Source organism: Camelina sativa, chromosome 1, assembly GCF_030686135.1.
Source record: "Camelina sativa cultivar CO46 ecotype springtype chromosome 1, ASM3068613v1".
In the NCBI taxonomy this organism is placed as follows: domain Eukaryota; kingdom Viridiplantae; phylum Streptophyta; class Magnoliopsida; order Brassicales; family Brassicaceae; genus Camelina; species Camelina sativa.
In genome coordinates, this window is record NC_141880.1 from 21,508,278 (window position 1) to 21,529,354 (window position 21,077).

Genomic DNA, 21,077 nt, shown 5'->3' on the forward strand with positions numbered 1-21,077 from the left:
TGTTTTCTCGGTGTAAACCTATTTTGGGATAAAGGGGTTTAAGTGTTGTCTAAACACTCCAAATTCATCCCGAACTATTATAATTAGTCAATTGCATTGGGTTGTCGCACATTCTGACCCTAGAAACAGTAACAAATCAATTTACTGCTTCGAATCAATGTTTTCTCGGTTTTAGCCTGTTTTGGGAAAAAAGGGTAAAAAAGTGTGAACAACCAAAACTCTTCTAATTAGTAAAATGCATTGTATTGTTACATATTTTGACCCTAGAAAGAGTGAACTAGCTGTTTACTGCTTTGAAACTATGTTTTCTCTTGGTTTTAGCATGTTATATCGGTTTTAGCCTGTTTTGGGATAAAACGGGTTTAATTGTTGTCTAAACACTCCAAATTTAACCCGAACTCTTATAATTAGTCAAATATGAGTTTGGCACACCACCTTGGCCACCACCGTCCGTACAACCGTACGGACGTCCGTACGATCGACAACCTATGGGCTGACCAAGCCATCTCGTATCTCATAAGCCCAATCCACTAAGGAGAGCTCCCAACGATCTCCCTTCATCGAGATCCTTCTATTATAGCCGTTAGGCAACTTGCAAGTGGGAAGTCAAAGGTTTAGTCACATGTAGGAATAAGGAGATGTCGCTATCTCTCATTAATGTGCACATAGAACCCTAGGAAAGAATATCCTCTTTGTATAGCTCTATATATGGTTTGTAAGTATGTTCTAATTCAAGCAAGAAAAGAGTTCATTCTCTTTCTCCAACACTCTCTCTCTCAATCGTTCACTCTCCTCACTCTTTACACGATTTCACTCTCTTCCATAATCTCTTGATTACTCTACTCTCAAACTTACATGGTATCAGAGCAGATTTGATTCTGTTCTTGCCTCAAATCTCCATCACTCCCTTCCGCATTCTCTTTCTTGTTCTTGAAATTTCTTGTTCTTGAATCTTCTTTCTTTAACCGTTGGACAATAGCTTTAACCAACGGTCTCTTCATCTTTTTCCATGGAAACTACCAAAACTCTCATTGTTCCAGTTACTCTCAAGGGAGAGAATTACTTACTGTGGGCTAGAACCACAAAGACAGCCCTATGCGGCCGAGGACTTTGGTCCCATGTTGAGACGAGCGAAGCTCCTAGTGGCGAGACCACCAAAGACGGCAAGGATCTTGTCGATGAGAAGAACAAGTGGTTTCAAGAAGATCAGGGAGTCCTAGCTATCATTCAAAACTCCCTAGATGCACCTATACTTGAAGCTTACTCTTATTGCGAGACAGCAAAAGACTTGTGGGACACTCTCAAGAATGTTTTTGGGAATGTTACAAATGTAAACCGAATTTTTGAGATTAAGAGGGCCATCAACAACCTCAACCAAGAAGACATGGAGTTCACCAAGCACTTTGGGAAGTTTAGGTCCCTTTGGGCTGAACTAGAGATGCTCCGGCCGGCGACTATAGATCCGGCCATTCTGAATGAGAGGCGTGAACAAGATAAGGTGTTCGGCCTTCTCTTGACCTTGAACCCCTCCTACAATGACCTTATCAAGCATATTCTACGGTCGGACAAGCTCCCTAGCCTTGATGATGTCTGTAACCAAATTCAAAAGGAGCATGGCTCCATGGGATTGTTTGGCGGCAAGGGAGAACTTGTGACCGCTAACAAAGCTGAGACGGCATCAGCAAACAAGGGCTACTACAAGCCGGAGGACAAGAACAACCCGCCATTTTGTGAGCATTGTAAGAAGCTTGGTCACTTCAAGAGCCGCTGCTGGATTCTACACCCTCATCTAGCACCACCGCCGGGTACCATCCGAGGTGGACGACCAAACCGCGGAGGACCACCGAGAGCTCATCAAGCAGTAGCCATGGGGGGGTCATCAATCTCTGAGCAACCTCAACAAGTGACCAGTGGAACTGCTCTTGCTGCAGCATCGTCCGAGCTGGTAAGGCGGTCCGACCTTGATGCGCTCATCCAAGCCATCAAAGAGGCCACCGGTAAGGCGTTTCTTGCCTCAAACAAAATTAAACCCCTCATAGTTGATTCTGGTGCATCCCATCACATGATTAGTGATTCTAGGCTAATTAGTGATATTAAACCTGCTAATGGTAATGTGATAATAGCAAATGGTGAGAAAGTACCAGTTAAAGGCATTGGGAACTTGAAACTATTTGATAAGGAGACTAAGGCATTTTATATGCCAAACTTTACTTCTAACTTGCTATCAGTTAAGAGAGCCACTACTGATTTAAATTGTTATGCTATATTTGGTCCTAACAATGTTCATTTTCAGGATATTGAGACAAGTAAGGTTCTTGGTCAAGGAGGATCCAAGGATGACCTCTATGTGCTTGAGGACTTGAACTTATCTTCTAATGTATCTTGTTTTAATTCAGTTATTATGAAACCTAGTGATTCTATTTTACATGCTAGGCTAGGACACCCTCACACAAGAGCTTTATCTTTAATATTTCCTAATGTTTCTTTTCAAAATGATGAGTGTGAGGCTTGTATTCTTGGTAAACATTGCAAGGCTGTTTTTCCTAAATCTATTACTATTTATGAAAAATGTTTTGATTTAATTCATTCTGATGTTTGGACATCTCCTTGCTTATCTAGAGATAATCAAAAATATTTTGTGACTTTTATTGATGAAAAATCAAAATATACTTGGATAACTTTGCTTCCCTCTAAGGATAGAGTTCTTGAGGCCTTTACTAATTTTCAAAATTATGTCACTAACCACTTTCATGCCAAGATTAAAATTTTGAGATCAGATAATGGTGGAGAGTACACAAGCCATGCCTTTAAGCAATATCTAGCCAAACATGGAATTCTTCACCAAACTAGTTGTCCTTACACCCCACAACAAAATGGAGTGGCTGAGAGGAAGAATAGGCATCTGATGGAGGTAGCAAGGTCTATGATGTTTCACACAAGGGTTCCAAAGAGGTTTTGGGGAGATGCTGTGCTAGCCGCTTGTTATCTTATTAACCGCACACCAACAAAAATTCTAAAGGATGTGTCTCCATTTGAGGTATTAACTAATGACAAACCTACATTTGATCACTTACGAGTGTTTGGTTGTGTGTGCTATGTTTTGCGACCAGGTGAGCTAAGAGACAAGCTTGATGCAAAGAGTACAAAGGCTATGTTTCTTGGCTATTCTACTACACAAAAGGGGTATAAGTGCTATGAACCTACAACAAGGAGAATTCTAGTATCTCGTGATGTCAAGTTCATGGAGACACACGGCTTTTATGACGAGAAGAATTGGGATGAGCTCCGTAATCTCTCCGACTCTCCATCTGATCGGACGCGCAACCTCCGAGTAATTCTTGAGCGGCTAGGTCTTGAAAATGATAGGATCTCTACCGAGTCAGCCAGACCAACATCACCAGAACAATCTGAGCCATTCACTGAGCCTGATCCTGATATACATGCCGATGACCATACTGAGCAGCCTGAGGAGTCACCCGCGGACATCACGGCCGAAACAACCGAGGAGTCGGCCGAACAGCTTGAGGAAATCATAACTCCGGGACGGGCCAACTCCGAAGCTGGGGCTGTAGTTCCTCTTAGGCGCAGCCAACGTATCAAGTATCCTCCTAGTCATTGGAGGAACACCCGTGTGTACTACAACAACATGGCCGTTGCTCATCCGATTCAGGCCGTGTGCACCTTAGCTCATTTTCCGATAGAGCATCAAGTGTTTCTTGGCCATATTGATGAGCATTGGATCCCCAAGACCTATGATGAGGCTAAGCAGCACAAGGTATGGAGAGATGCGGTGGACGCCGAGAATACGGCCATGGTGCAAAATCACACATGGGACGAGGCTGACTTACCCAAGGGCAAGAAGGCTGTCACATCTCGGTATATCTTCACAATCAAATATAAGAGCAATGGGGAGATAGAACGGTATAAGGCACGCCTTGTAGCCCGGGGATTCACGCAAACGTATGGGGAGGACTATCTTGATACGTTTGCTCCGGTGGCCAAACTTCACACTGTTCGAGTGGTTCTCTCTCTTGCCACAAATCTTGATTGGGAGCTATGGCAAATGGATGTGAAGAACGCCTTCCTACAAGGCGAGCTCGAAGATGAAGTGTATATGCGGCCACCACCGGGCCTAGAAGACACCATTGGTCCGGGGAAGGTTCTCAAGCTCAACAAAGCCATCTATGGACTAAAGCAGTCGCCAAGGGCGTGGTACCACAAGCTGAGCACAATCCTCCTTGACAAAGGCTTTCGCAAATCCGAGGCTGATCACACACTATTTACCTCACCAAGCACCAAAGGTATAGTAGTCATCCTAGTGTATGTTGATGATATCATCATCACTGGGAGTGACTCGGTAGGTATTCAAAACACTAAAACCTTCTTGAAATCAGTCTTTGATATTAAGGACCTTGGAGAGTTGAAATATTTTCTTGGGATAGAAATATGTAGATCAAAGGAAGGTTTATTTCTATCACAAAGAAAATATGCTCTTGACTTGTTAAATGAGACAGGAAAATTAGGTTCAAAGGCAGTGGCATCACCTCTTGAAGAGAACTACAAGGCCGGAGGACAGGGGGAGCTTGAGCAGGCACCATACAAGGACGTTGGTCGCTACCGGCGCCTAGTAGGTAAGTTAATCTATTTAACTATAACACGGCCTGATATTTGCTTTGCTGTGAACCAGGTGAGCCAGCACATGAACAATCCAACTGTCCATCATTGGAACATGGTCGACCGAATCCTTAAATACATCAAGGGCTCACCGGGACAAGGCATTTGGATGGGCCGCAACAAGAACACCGAGTTGGTAGGATATTGCGACGCTGACTATGCTGGAGACCGTGGAGACCGTCGCTCCACAACTGGCTATTGCACATTCCTTGGAGGCAACCTGATCACATGGAAGAGCAAGAAACAAAAGGTCGTATCGCTTTCAAGTGCCGAATCCGAGTATAGGGCCATGCGCAAACTCACAACTGAACTAATGTGGCTCAAAGCACTCCTCAAGGATTTAGGAGTGGAAATCACAAGTCCTATCACCATGCATTGTGACAATGAAGCTGCCATTCACATAGCAACCAATTCAGTGTTTCATGAGAGGACCAAACATATTGAGGTGGACTGTCATAAGGTGCGAGAGCAAATCAAGCTTGGAGTTGTCCTACCATGTCACACCGAGAGCAAGGAACAACTCGCTGACATCCTCACCAAAGCTGCAAGTCCCCAAGTGTGCGAATATATTCACTCGAAGCTCGGCCTTATAGACCTCACTCGGCCATGAGTCTTTCACAAGGCACCTACACTCTTTTTCCCTTATGTATAGTTTTTCCCATGAGGTTTTCTATACTAAGGTTTTTTTAATGAGGTGGGTGCCTCTACTGTCAAGCTTGCCTGATCATCTAAGTCAAGCTTGAGGGGGAGTATGAGTTTGGCACACCACCTTGGCCACCACCGTCCGTACAACCGTACGGACGTCCGTACGATCGACAACCTATGGGCTGACCAAGCCATCTCGTATCTCATAAGCCCAATCCACTAAGGAGAGCTCCCAACGATCTCCCTTCATCGAGATCCTTCTATTATAGCCGTTAGGCAACTTGCAAGTGGGAAGTCAAAGGTTTAGTCACATGTAGGAATAAGGAGATGTCGCTATCTCTCATTAATGTGCACATAGAACCCTAGGAAAGAATATCCTCTTTGTATAGCTCTATATATGGTTTGTAAGTATGTTCTAATTCAAGCAAGAAAAGAGTTCATTCTCTTTCTCCAACACTCTCTCTCTCAATCGTTCACTCTCCTCACTCTTTACACGATTTCACTCTCTTCCATAATCTCTTGATTACTCTACTCTCAAACTTACATCAAATGCATTGGATTGTTACATATTTTGACCCTAGAAAGAGTAACATAGCTGTTTACTGCTTTAAATCAATGTTTCTCTCTGTTTTAGCCTGTATTCTCGGGTTAAGCCTATTTTGGGATAAAAGGGGTTTAAGTGTTGTCTAAACACTCCAAATTCATCCCGAACTCTTACAATTAGTCAATTGCATTGAACTGTCACACATTCAGACCCTAGAAACAGTAACAAATTAATTTACTGCTTCGAATCAATGTTTTCTCGGTTTTAGCCTCTTTTGGGAAAAAAGGGTAAAAGTGGTGTCTAAACACTCCAAATTCAACCCAAACTCTTGTAATTAGTCAAATGCATTGTATTGTTACTAATTTTGACCCCAGGAAGAGTGACCTAGCTGTTTACTGCTTCGAAACTATGTTTTCTCTCGGTTTTAGCCTGTTTTCTCGGCTTTAGCCTGTTTTGGATTAAAACGGGTTTAAGTGTTGTATAAACACTCCAAATTCAACCCAAACTCTTATAATTAGTAAAATTCATTGTATTGTTACATATTTTGACCCTAGAAAGAGTAACAAAGCAATTTACTGCTTCGAATCTATGTTTTCTCTCGGTTTTAGCCTGTTTTCTCGGTTTAGCATGTTTTGGGATAAAACGGGTTCAAGTGTTGTCTAAACACTCCAAATTTAACCCAAACTCTTATAATTAGTCAAATGCATTGGATTGTTACATATTTTGACACTAGAAAGAGTAACATAGCTGTTTATTGCTTCAAATCAATGTTTCTCTCGGTTTTAGCCTGTTTTCTTGGTTTAAGCCTATTTTGGGATAAAACGGGTTTAAGTGTTGTCTAAACACTCCCAATTCATCCCGAACTCTTACAATTAGTCAATTGCATTGGACTGTCACACATTCAGACCCTAGAAACAGTAACAAATTAATTTACTGCTTCGAATCAATGTTTTCTCGGTTTTAGCCTCTTTTGGGAAAAAAGGGTAAAAGTGGTGTCTAAACACTCCAAATTCAACCCAAACTCTTGTAATTAGTCAAATGCATTGTATTGTTACTAATTTTGACCCCAGGAAGAGTGACCTAGCTGTTTACTGCTTCGAAACTATGTTTTCTCTCGGTTTTAGCCTGTTTTCTCGGCTTTAGCCTGTTTTGGATTAAAACGGGTTTAAGTGTTGTATAAACACTCCAAATTCAACCCAAACTCTTATAATTAGTAAAATTCATTGTATTGTTACATATTTTGACCCTAGAAAGAGTAACAAAGCAATTTACTGCTTCGAATCTATGTTTTCTCTCGGTTTTAGCCTGTTTTCTCGGTTTAGCATGTTTTGGGATAAAACGGGTTCAAGTGTTGTCTAAACACTCCAAATTTAACCCAAACTCTTATAATTAGTCAAATGCATTGGATTGTTACATATTTTGACACTAGAAAGAGTAACATAGCTGTTTATTGCTTCAAATCAATGTTTCTCTCGGTTTTAGCCTGTTTTCTTGGTTTAAGCCTATTTTGGGATAAAACGGGTTTAAGTGTTGTCTAAACACTCCCAATTCATCCCGAACTCTTACAATTAGTCAATTGCATTGGACTGTCACACATTCTGACCCTAGAAACAGTAACAAATTAATTTACTGCTTCGAATCAATGTTTTCTCGGTTTTAGCCTCTTTTGGGGAAAAAGGGTAAAAGTGGTGTCTAAACACTCCAAATTCAACCCAAACTCTTGTAATTAGTCAAATGCATTGGGTTGTTACATATTTTTACCCTAGAAACAGTAACAAATCAATTTACTGCTTCGAATCAATGTTTTCTCGGTTTTAGCCTGTTTTGGGAAAAAAGGGTAAAAGTGGTGTCTAAACACTCCAAATTCAACCCAAACTCTTGTAATTAGTAAAATGCATTGTATTGTTACATATTTTGACCCTAGAAAGAGTGAACTAGCTGTTTACTGCTTTGAAACTATGTTTTCTCTTGGTTTTAGCATGTTATATCGGTTTTAGCCTGTTTTGGGATAAAACGGGTTTAAGTGTTGTCTAAACACTCCAAATTTAACCCGAACTCTTATAATTAGTCAAATGCATTGGATTGTTACATATTTTGACCCTAGAAAGAGTAACATAGCTGTTTACTGCTTTAAATCAATGTTTCTCTCTGTTTTAGCCTGTATTCTCGGGTTAAGCCTATTTTGGATTAAAAGGGGTTTAAGTGTTGTCTACACACTCCAAATTCTATTAGAATGTACCAAGGAGGAGAGAGGAGAGGCCGGTAAGGCCGAGCCTTGGAAGAAGAGAAGAAAGGCCGGAAAGGCCATGTAAAGGCCGGTAAGGCCATGTCCGTGTCCGTGAGCGACCATGTACCGTGTCCGGTACCATGTACCGTGTCCGTGAACGGACCCATGTCCGGTGAGCGGCCAGTTAGGCCGTGAACACATTGAAGAGAAGGCCCGTCCGTACAGGCCCGTCCGTACAGGCCCGTCCGTACGATGAAGAGAAGGCCCGTCCGTACAATGAAGAGAAGGCCCGTCCGTACGGTCTCGGCCCTTAGGCCTGCGCTCGGTCCAGTAGATAGAGAGGCCGAGTTTGAGAGGAGGAAAGCGAGGCCCTACAAGAGAGAGAGGCTTATGGGAAGATCACATGTGCCCTTGGTTGGTGAAGGAAGGAAAGGTCACTCTCACCAACACCAAATCGAGAATGTCACTTTCATCACTCTCTTCTTCTCTCCAACGGTCATATGGCATTTGTATCTCTATATTAAGCTTTGTATACACTCTCATATGTAACAACAACAACAAAAAAACAACACAACATTATTCAATAGAAGAGAAATCCGATTTTCCTCTCTACATGGTGTTCTTGTTCATATCACAAATGTAGAGTGTTTAGGGTTAGCGGTTTAGGGGCTGCCCTTAAGGCAGCCTATTCTCTTCTCAAATCTCACCTAAACTCTTCTTTATTTACTTGTTATTCCCTAGCTTACTGATTCTAAATCCTTTCTACCTAAGTACACAAACTCTTAAGTGTTGTGATACTTTAACAAGGATTAGTCTCAAACTAGGCTGTTTGCTCCTTCATAGATCCGATTTACTATCTAGTATTTGGGGTCTATTTAGGTTGTTTGTGGGGAGTTCATCACAAGTTGATGACCTCTCCTTCCCCCTTGAGAATGAGTTAGTTTGTTGTGGGTATAAGAAGATTCAATCCTTGGGAGTTGTCTCTCCTTTGTCAAGAGCTCTCTCTCTTGAAATCCCAACATGGTATCAGAGCAGGATCTGTTCTTGGTGATTCAAACTCGTTCTCAAGTTAAATCTCTTAGGAGATAGCTTAGTTAAAGTTTTAAACTTAGCTTAGGTGTTAATTCGCTTAGCTTAGTTCTTTAAAGCTTTAACTTTGCTTTTGTTGTTAAAAACGATTCTCTTACAGCTCAATGTTGAGTAAGCTTGGTCTCTTATCTTGTTAGAATTTGTAGACCAAGTGAGTGAAGAGAAATCGAGTTTAAAAGCCTCATCCTTATGCTTTACCGATTTGGTAATAGTTTTGTCTAAATGGGGAAGTGATGAACCGATGAACAAATTATGTTGTTCAGGGTGAGGATTCACGGTTCTTGTGTGCTTATATGTGCCACAGGATCCTCTTTGGATTTGGCTTTAGATGCTAAAGCTTAGTTCCTTGTAAAGGTTTAATTTTGCTTTAGATGCTAAATCGCTTCTTCTTCATCTCAAGGTTGAGAAAGCTTTGTTTCTGGTCATATGGTGTGTCCAGATTCACGCTTGAGGAAGAGAGAGATCTTGTTTTTCGCATATATGGTATGCTTGGTCAAATAGATTAAAGCTGGTCCAAGGATGCATTCTTTTAACCGATGGACAATAGGGTGTTCCAAAGGCCTTTTGTTTCTTCTTTGCTTGGGACCACGAAAAACATCTCCTATATGTTATTTTCGTGGATCTAAAGCCTTAAGATCTTGGAGAACACTTTGTTTAAGTGATTCTACCATGAAATTTGTCTAAACCGTTGGAGAAATTAATTTTCCAAACGATCCATGTGTTTCAGCCATTAAAACACCAAAAGAGATTGTCTTGTTGGTTGTTCTTGGCTGTCAAAGATGTCTCAAACTCAAGAAAACAGAGTATAACTCTGTCCATTGGAACTCTTGAGCCCAATTCTACTCTACACTCATCTTATACTACCCCCCCATACTCTCTTATACTCTTGGTTACTTATTCTCTATTCTCCATTTACACTCTACACTCTACACTCTATACTCTAATCTCTAACAATCTCTTGTTTAGAATCTGTTCCATTGAATTTGGTTTCAGTTTCAACCTTGAAGATTGTGTGGAGCTCACTTGCTATCTCAAGAAGAAATGGCGAGGTTGAAGGCTACAAAGAAGCCATGAGAAGGCGCAGCACAATGCCTGGAGTTAGAACCAAGGGCCACCAAGTCTTTGTTAAGCTGGTGGAAGGTGATGAATCAGCCCAAGAGCATGTGTGTTAGCGCCAAGTAGTTGATCGGATGTGCACCAGACTTTGAGGAAGGTCAAGCACAAGGTTTCAAGGAAAATGATGAGATGTCAGCTCATCATCAAGTCAAGGGTACGGGGGAGATAGACATTATACTCACCGCCCCTCACATTCTCTGTTCTCGGCAACAAGCAAATCTCTGCCGAGACGTCTCAAAGATCGACTCGGACGAAACCCTTCCACTGCGATTCAGCTTCCGCGTTCTTCACCAAAGTTCTAGACCACAGAGTTATCTTGCCAGTGGAAGTGAAATCATACCATTCCGAGTAGCCGATCAAAAGTTATGCCCGATTCAGTGGGCATATATCAGTCAGTAGCGGTCTCAAGAAGAGAGGTCAAAACCGCAACAATGATCAACACTCTCTCCCTCCTATTCATAAAAACACCAAAAGGCTGTGCTCTAAACCCTACTCTCTTTAAATTCCTAATTATTTTTAGTTCCATTGCTAGTCTTTACACTTCCATATGATTTTTCTTAAATTGTCACACTTATAGAAATTGTCTTTGATATTCCTCATAGCATACACTTACACTTTTCTTCTTTATCACTTGTTTAAAGGGTAAAGGAGACTATGAGAGCCTCAAAGAAATTCTAAAGGTGCAAGGATGGAGATCATAAGGAAGGTGCCAAAGGCAAGGTGGGCTAAGGAGAAGTAGCGGTTCAAATAATGAAGAGAAGAGAGCTGGTTCTTTTTAAACCAAGGTCAAGGGACATCATGGATAGTGGAGGCTATACTCTTTTTCCCTTTAACAAAGTTTTATCCCAAGAGGTTTTCTTTGTTGAGGTTTTTAATGAGGTAGACTACACTACTCCACCCTTGATCTTTGGTCCCCATGGTGTCCCACCGATCAAGCGTGCGGGGGAGTATTAGAATGTACCAAGGAGGAGAGAGGAGAGGCCGGTAAGGCCGAGCCTTGGAAGAAGAGAAGAAAGGCCGGAAAGGCCATGTAAAGGCCGGTAAGGCCATGTCCGTGTCCGTGAGCGACCATGTACCGTGTCCGGTACCATGTACCGTGTCCGTGAACGGACCCATGTCCGGTGAGCGGCCAGTTAGGCCGTGAACACATTGAAGAGAAGGCCCGTCCGTACAGGCCCGTCCGTACAGGCCCGTCCGTACAGGCCCGTCCGTACGATGAAGAGAAGGCCCGTCCGTACAATGAAGAGAAGGCCCGTCCGTACGGTCTCGGCCCTTAGGCCTGCGCTCGGTCCAGTAGATAGAGAGGCCGAGTTTGAGAGGAGGAAAGCGAGGCCCTACAAGAGAGAGAGGCTTATGGGAAGATCACATGTGCCCTTGGTTGGTGAAGGAAGGAAAGGTCACTCTCACCAACACCAAATCGAGAATGTCACTTTCATCACTCTCTTCTTCTCTCCAACGGTCATATGGCATTTGTATCTCTATATTAAGCTTTGTATACACTCTCATATGTAACAACAACAATAAAAAACAACACAACATTATTCAATAGAAGAGAAATCCGATTTTCCTCTCTACATGGTGTTCTTGTTCATATCACAAATGTAGAGTGTTTAGGGTTAGCGGTTTAGGGGCTGCCCTTAAGGCAGCCTATTCTCTTCTCAAATCTCACCTAAACTCTTCTTTATTTACTTGTTATTCCCTAGCTTACTGATTCTAAATCCTTTCTACCTAAGTACACAAACTCTTAAGTGTTGTGATACTTTAACAAGGATTAGTCTCAAACTAGGCTGTTTGCTCCTTCATAGATCCGATTTACTATCTAGTATTTGGGGTCTATTTAGGTTGTTTGTGGGGAGTTCATCACAAGTTGATGACCTCTCCTTCCCCCTTGAGAATGAGTTAGTTTGTTGTGGGTATAAGAAGATTCAATCCTTGGGAGTTGTCTCTCCTTTGTCAAGAGCTCTCTCTCTTGAAATCCCAACAAATTCATCCCGAACTCTTACAATTAGTCAATTGCATTGGACTGTCACACATTCTGACCCTAGAAACAGTAACAAATTAATTTACTGCTTCGAATCAATGTTTTCTCGGTTTTAGCCTCTTTTGGGAAAAAAGGGTAAAAGTGGTGTCTAAACACTCCAAATTCAACCCAAACTCTTGTAATTAGTCAAATGCATTGTATTGTTACTAATTTTGACCCTAGGAAGAGTGACCTAGCTGTTTATTGCTTCGAAACTATGTTTTCTCTCGGTTTTAGCCTGTTTTCTCGGTTTTAGCCTGTTTTGGGATAAAACGGGTTTCAGTGTTGTCTAAACACTCCAAATTTAACCCGAACTCTTATAATTAGTCCAATGCATTTTATTGTTACATATTTTGACCCTAGAAAGATTAACATAGCTGTTTATTGCTTCAAATCAATGTTTCTCTCGGTTTTAGCCTGTTTTCTCGGTTTAAGCCTATTTTGGGATAAAACGGGTTTAAGTGTTGTCTAAACACTCCAAATTCATCTCGAACTCTTACAATTAGTTAAATGCATTGGGTTGTCACACACTCTGACCCTAGAAACAGTAACAAATCAATTTACAGCTTTAAATCAATGTTTTATCGGTTTTAGCCTATTTTGGGCAAAAAATGGGTAAAAGTGGTGTCTAAACACTCCAAATACAACCAAAACTCTTATAATTAGTAAAGTGCATTGTATTGTTACAAATTTTGACCCTAGAAAGATTAACATAGCTGTTTACTGCTTCCAATCTATGTTTTCTCTCGGTTTTAGCCTGTTTTCTCGGTTTTAGCCTGTTTTGGATTAAAACGGGTTTAAGTGTTGTCTAAACACTCCAAATTCAACCCAAACTCTTATAATTAGTAAAATGCATTGTATTGTTACATATTTTGACCCTAGAAAGAGTAACAAAGCAATTTACTGCTTCGAATCTATGTTTTCTCTCGGTTTTAGCCTGTTTTCTCGGTTTAGCATGTTTTGGGATAAAACGGGTTCAAGTGTTGTCTAAACACTCCAAATTTAACCCAAACTCTTATAATTAGTCAAATGCATTGGATTGTTACATATTTTGACACTAGAAAGAGTAACATAGCTGTTTATTGCTTCAAATCAATGTTTCTCTCGGTTTTAGCCTGTTTTCTTGGTTTAAGCCTATTTTGGGATAAAACGGGTTTAAGTGTTGTCTAAACACTCCCAATTCATCCCGAACTCTTACAATTAGTCAAATGCATTTGGTTGTCACACATTCTGACCTTAGAAACAGTAACAAAGCAATTTACTGCTTCAAACCAATGTTTTCTCGGTTTTAGCCTGTTTTGGGAAAAAAGGATCAAAGTGGTGTCTAAACACTCCAAATTCAACCCAAACTCTTATAATTAGTCAAATGCATTGTATTGTTACATATTTTGACCCTAGAAAGAGTGAACTAGCTGTTTACTGCTTTGAAACTATGTTTTCTCTTGGTTTTAAAATGTTATATCGGTTTTAGCCTGTTTTGGGATAAAACGGGTTTAAGTGTTGTCTAAACACTCCAAATTTAACCCGAACTCTTATAATTAGTCAAATGCATTGGATTGTTACATATTTTGACCCTAGAAAGAGTAACATAGCTGTTTACTGCTTTAAATCAATGTTTCTCTCCGTTTTAGCCTGTTTTCTTGGTGTAAACCTATTTTGGGATAAAGGGGTTTAAGTGTTGTCTAAACACTCCAAATTCATCCCGAACTCTTTTAATTAGTCAATTGCATTGGGTTGTCGCACATTCTGACCCTAGAAACAGTAACAAATCAATTTACTGCTTCGAATCAATGTTTTCTCGGTTTTAGCCTGTTTTGGGAAAAAAGGGTAAAAGTGGTGTCTAAACACTCCAAATTCAACCCAAACTCTTGTAATTAGTAAAATGCATTGTATTGTTACATATTTTGACCCTAGAAAGAGTGAACTAGCTGTTTACTGCTTTGAAACTATGTTTTCTCTTGGTTTTAGCATGTTATATCGGTTTTAGCCTGTTTTGGGATAAAACGGGTTTAAGTGTTGTCTAAACACTCCAAATTTAACCCGAACTCTTATAATTAGTCAAATGCATTGGATTGTTACATATTTTGACCCTAGAAAGAGTAACATAGCTGTTTACTGCTTTAAATCAATGTTTCTCTCTGTTTTAGCCTGTATTCTCGGGTTAAGCCTATTTTGGGATAAAAGGAGTTTAAGTGTTGTCTAAACACTCCAAATTCATCCCGAACTCTTACAATTAGTCAATTGCATTGGACTGTCACACATTCTGACCCTAGAAACAGTAACAAATTAATTTACTGCTTCGAATCAATGTTTTCTCAGTTTTAGCCTCTTTTGGGAAAAAAGGGTAAAAGTGGTGTCTAAACACTCCAAATTCAACCCAAACTCTTGTAATTAGTCAAATGCATTGTATTGTTACTAATTTTGACCCTAGGAAGAGTGATCTAGCTGTTTACTGCTTCGAAACTATGTTTTCTCTCGGTTTTAGCCTGTTTTCTCGGTTTTAGCCTGTTTTGGGATAAAACGGGTTTAAGTGTTGTCTAAACACTCCAAATTTAACCGGAACTCTTATAATTAGTCCAATGCATTTTATTGTTACATATTTTGACCCTAGAAAGATTAACATAGCTGTTTATTGCTTCAAATCAATGTTTCTCTCGGTTTTAGCCTGTTTTCTCGGTTTAAGCCTATTTTGGGATAAAACGGGTTTAAGTGTTGTCTAAACACTCCAAATTCATCTCGAACTCTTACAATTAGTTAAATGCATTGGGTTGTCACACACTCTGACCCTAGAAACAGTAACAAATCAATTTACAGCTTTAAATCAATGTTTTCTCGGTTTTAGCCTATTTTGGGCAAAAAATGGGTAAAAGTGGTGTCTAAACACTCCAAATACAACCAAAACTCTTATAATTAGTAAAGTGCATTGTATTGTTACAAATTTTGACCCTAGAAAGAGTAACATAGCTGTTTACTGCTTCAAATCTATGTTTTCTCTCGGTTTTAGCCTGTTTTCTCGGTTTTAGCCTGTTTTGGATTAAAACGGGTTTAAGTGTTGTCTAAACACTCCAAATTCAACCCAAACTCTTATAATTAGTAAAATGCATTGTATTGTTACATATTTTGACCCTAGAAAGAATAACAAAGCAATTTACTGCTTCGAATCTATGTTTTCTCTCGGTTTTAGCCTGTTTTCTCGGTTTAGCATGTTGTGGGATAAAACGGGTTTAAGTGTTGTCTAAACACTCCAAATTTAACCCAAACTCTTATAATTAGTCAAATGCATTGGATTGTTACATATTTTGACACTAGAAAGAGTAACATAGCTGTTTATTGCTTCAAATCAATGTTTCTCTCGGTTTTAGCCTGTTTTCTTGGTTTAAGCCTATTTTGGGATAAAACGGGTTTAAGTGTTGTCTAAACACTCCCAATTCATCCCGGACTCTTACAATTAGTCAAATGCATTTGGTTGTCACACATTCTGACCTTAGAAACAGTAACAAAGCAATTTACTGCTTCAAACCAATGTTTTCTCGGTTTTAGCCTGTTTTGGGAAAAAAGGATCAAAGTGGTGTCTAAACACTCCAAATTCAACCCAAACTCTTATAATTAGTCAAATGCATTGGGTTGTTACATATTTTTACCCTAGAAAGAGTAACATAGCTGTTTACTGCTTTAAATCAATGTTTCTCTCCTTTTTAGCCTGTTTTCTTGGTGTAAACCTATTTTGGGATAAAGGGGTTTAAGTGTTGTCTAAACACTCCAAATTCATCCCGAACTCTTATAATTAGTCAATTGCATTGGGTTGTCGCACATTCTGACCCTAGAAACAGTAACAAATCAATTTACTGCTTCGAATCAATGTTTTCTCGGTTTTAGCCTGTTTTGGGAAAAAAGGGTAAAAGTGGTGTCTAAACACTCCAAATTCAACCCAAACTCTTGTAATTAGTAAAATGCATTGTATTGTTACATATTTTGACCCTAGAAAGAGTGAACTAGCTGTTTACTGCTTCGAAACTATGTTTTCTCTCGGTTTTAGCCTGTTTTCTCGGTTTTAGCCTGTTTTGGATTAAAACGGGTTTAAGTGTTGTCTAAACACTCCAAATTTAACCCGAACTCTTATAATTAGTCAAATGCATTGGATTGTTACATATTTTGACCCTAGAAAGAGTAACATAGCTGTTTACTGCTTTAAATCAATGTTTCTCTCTGTTTTAGCCTGTATTCTCGGGTTAAGCCTATTTTGGGATAAAAGGAGTTTAAGTGTTGTCTAAACACTCCAAATTCATCCCGAACTCTTACAATTAGTCAATTGCATTGGATTGTTACATATTTTGACACTAGAAAGAGTAACATAGCTGTTTATTGTTGGGATTTCAAGAGAGAGAGCTCTTGACAAAGGAGAGACAACTCCCAAGGATTGAATCTTCTTATACCCACAACAAACTAACTCATTCTCAAGGGGGAAGGAGAGGTCATCAACTTGTGATGAACTCCCCACAAACAACCTAAATAGACCCCAAATACTAGATAGTAAATCGGATCTATGAAGGAGCAAACAGCCTAGTTTGAGACTAATCCTTGTTAAAGTATCACAACACTTAAGAGTTTGTGTACTTAGGTAGAAAGGATTTAGAATCAGTAAGCTAGGGAATAACAAGTAAATAAAGAAGAGTTTAGGTGAGATTTGAGAAGAGAATAGGCTGCCTTAAGGGCAGCCCCTAAACCGCTAACCCTAAACACTCTACATTTGTGATATGAACAAGAACACCATGTAGAGAGGAAAATCGGATTTCTCTTCTATTGAATAATGTTGTGTTGTTTTTTGTTGTTGTTGTTACATATGAGAGTGTATACAAAGCTTAATATAGAGATACAAATGCCATATGACCGTTGGAGAGAAGAAGAGAGTGATGAAAGTGACATTCTCGATTTGGTGTTGGTGAGAGTGACCTTTCCTTCCTTCACCAACCAAGGGCACATGTGATCTTCCCATAAGCCTCTCTCTCTTGTAGGGCCTCGCTTTCCTCCTCTCAAACTCGGCCTCTCTATCTACTGGACCGAGCGCAGGCCTAAGGGCCGAGACCGTACGGACGGGCCTTCTCTTCATTGTACGGACGGGCCTGTACGGACGGGCCTGTACGGACGGGCCTTCTCTTCAATGTGTTCACGGCCTAACTGGCCGCTCACCGGACATGGGTCCGTTCACGGACACGGTACATGGTACCGGACACGGTACATGGTACCGGACACGGTACATGGTCGCTCACGGACACGGACATGGCCTTACCGGCCTTTACATGGCCTTTCCGGCCTTTCTTCTCTTCTTCCAAGGCTCGGCCTTACCGGCCTCTCCTCTCTCCTCCTTGGTACATTCTAATACTCCCCCGCACGCTTGATCGGTGGGACACCATGGGGACCAAAGATCAAGGGTGGAGTAGTGTAGTCTACCTCATTAAAAACCTCAACAAAGAAAACCTCTTGGGATAAAACTTTGTTAAAGGGAAAAAGAGTATAGCCTCCACTATCCATGATGTCCCTTGACCTTGGTTTAAAAAGAACCAGCTCTCTTCTCTTCATTATTTGAACCGCTACTTCTCCTTAGCCCACCTTGCCTTTGGCACCTTCCTTATGATCTCCATCCTTGCACCTTTAGAATTTCTTTGAGGCTCTCATAGTCTCCTTTACCCTTTAAACAAGTGATAAAGAAGAAAAGTGTAAGTGTATGCTATGAGGAATATCAAAGACAATTTCTATAAGTGTGACAATTTAAGAAAAATCATATGGAAGTGTAAAGACTAGCAATGGAACTAAAAATAATTAGGAATTTAAAGAGAGTAGGGTTTAGAGCACAGCCTTTTGGTGTTTTTATGAATAGGAGGGAGAGAGTGTTGATCATTGTTGCGGTTTTGACCTCTCTTCTTGAGACCGCTACTGACTGATATATGCCCACTGAATCGGGCATAACTTTTGATCGGCTACTCGGAATGGTATGATTTCACTTCCACTGGCAAGATAACTCTGTGGTCTAGAACTTTGGTGAAGAACGCGGAAGCTGAATCGCAGTGGAAGGGTTTCGTCCGAGTCGATCTTTGAGACGTCTCGGCAGAGATTTGCTTGTTGCCGAGAACAGAGAATGTGAGGGGCGGTGAGTATAATGTCTATCTCCCCCGTACCCTTGACTTGATGATGAGCTGACATCTCATCATTTTCCTTGAAACCTTGTGCTTGACCTTCCTCAAAGTCTGGTGCACATCCGATCAACTACTTGGCGCTAACACACATGCTCTTGGGCTGATTCATCACCTTCCACCAGCTTAACAAAGACTTGGTGGCCCTTGGTTCTAACTCCAGGCATTGTGCTGCGCCTTCTCATGGCTTCTTTGTAGCCTTCAACCTCGCCATTTCTTCTTGAGATAGCAAGTGAGCTCCACACAATCTTCAAGGTTGAAACTGAAACCAAATTCAATGGAACAGATTCTAAACAAGAGATTGTTAGAGATTAGAGTATAGAGTGTAGAGTGTAGAGTGTAAATGGAGAATAGAGAATAAGTAACCAAGAGTATAAGAGAGTATGGGGGGGTAGTATAAGATGAGTGTAGAGTAGAATTGGGCTCAAGAGTTCCAATGGACAGAGTTATACTCTGTTTTCTTGAGTTTGAGACATCTTTGACAGCCAAGAACAACCAACAAGACAATCTCTTTTGGTGTTTTAATGGCTGAAACACATGGATCGTTTGGAAAATTAATTTCTCCAACGGTTTAGACAAATTTCATGGTAGAATCACTTAAACAAAGTGTTCTCCAAGATCTTAAGGCTTTAGATCCACGAAAATAACATATAGGAGATGTTTTTCGTGGTCCCAAGCAAAGAAGAAACAAAAGGCCTTTGGAACACCCTATTGTCCATCGGTTAAAAGAATGCATCCTTGGACCAGCTTTAATCTATTTGACCAAGCATACCATATATGCGAAAAACAAGATCTCTCTCTTCCTCAAGCGTGAATCTGGACACACCATATGACCAGAAACAAAGCTTTCTCAACCTTGAGATGAAGAAGAAGCGATTTAGCATCTAAAGCAAAATTAAACCTTTACAAGGAACTAAGCTTTAGCATCTAAAGCCAAATCCAAAGAGGATCCTGTGGCACATATAAGCACACAAGAACCGTGAATCCTCACCCTGAACAACATAATTTGTTCATCGGTTCATCACTTCCCCATTTAGACAAAACTATTACCAAATCGGTAAAGCATAAGGATGAGGCTTTTAAACTCGATTTCTCTTCACTCACTTGGTCTACAAATTCTAACAAGATAAGAGACCAAGCTTACTCAACATTGAGCTGTAAGAGAATCGTTTTTAACAACAAAAGCAAAGTTAAAGCTTTAAAGAACTAAGCTAAGCGAATTAACACCTAAGCTAAGTTTAAAACTTTAACTAAGCTATCTCCTAAGAGATTTAACTTGAGAACGAGTTTGAATCACCAAGAACAGATCCTGCTCTGAAACCATGTTGGGATTTCAAGAGAGAGAGCTCTTGACAAAGGAGAGACAACTCCCAAGGATTGAATCTTCTTATACCCACAACAAACTAACTCATTCTCAAGGGGGAAGGAGAGGTCATCAACTTGTGATGAACTCCCCACAAACAACCTAAATAGACCCCAAATACTAGATAGTAAATCGGATCTATGAAGGAGCAAACAGCCTAGTTTGAGACTAATCCTTGTTAAAGTATCACAACACTTAAGAGTTTGTGTACTTAGGTAGAAAGGATTTAGAATCAGTAAGCTAGGGAATAACAAGTAAATAAAGAAGAGTTTAGGTGAGATTTGAGAAGAGAATAGGCTGCCTTAAGGGCAGCCCCTAAACCGCTAACCCTAAACACTCTACATTTGTGATATGAACAAGAACACCATGTAGAGAGGAAAATCGGATTTCTCTTCTATTGAATAATGTTGTGTTGTTTTTTTGTTGTTGTTGTTACATATGAGAGTGTATACAAAGCTTAATATAGAGATACAAATGCCATATGACCGTTGGAGAGAAGAAGAGAGTGATGAAAGTGACATTCTCGATTTGGTGTTGGTGAGAGTGACCTTTCCTTCCTTCACCAACCAAGGGCACATGTGATCTTCCCATAAGCCTCTCTCTCTTGTAGGGCCTCGCTTTCCTCCTCTCAAACTCGGCCTCTCTATCTACTGGACCGAGCGCAGGCCTAAGGGCCGAGACCATACGGACGGGCCTTCTCTTCATTGTACGGACGGGCCTTCTCTTCATCGTACGGACGGGCCTGTACGGACGGGCCTGTACGGACGGGCCTGTACGGACGGGCCTTCTCTTCAATGTGTTCACGGCCTAACTGGCCGCTCACCGGACATGGGTCCGTTCACGGACACGGTACATGGTACCGGACACGGTACATGGTCGCTCACGGACACGGACATGGCCTTACCGGCCTTTACATGGCCTTTCCGGCCTTTCTTCTCTTCTTCCAAGGCTCGGCCTTACCGGCCTCTCCTCTCTCCTCCTTGGTACATTCTAATATTTATTGCTTCAAATCAATGTTTCTCTCGGTTTTAGCCTGTTTTCTTGGTTTAAGCCTATTTTGGGATAAAACGGGTTTAAGTGTTGTCTAAACACTCCCAATTCATCCCGAACTCTTACAATTAGTCAAATGCATTTGGTTGTCACACATTCTGACCTTAGAAACAGTAACAAAGCAATTTACTGCTTCAAACCATTGTTTTCTCGGTTTTAGC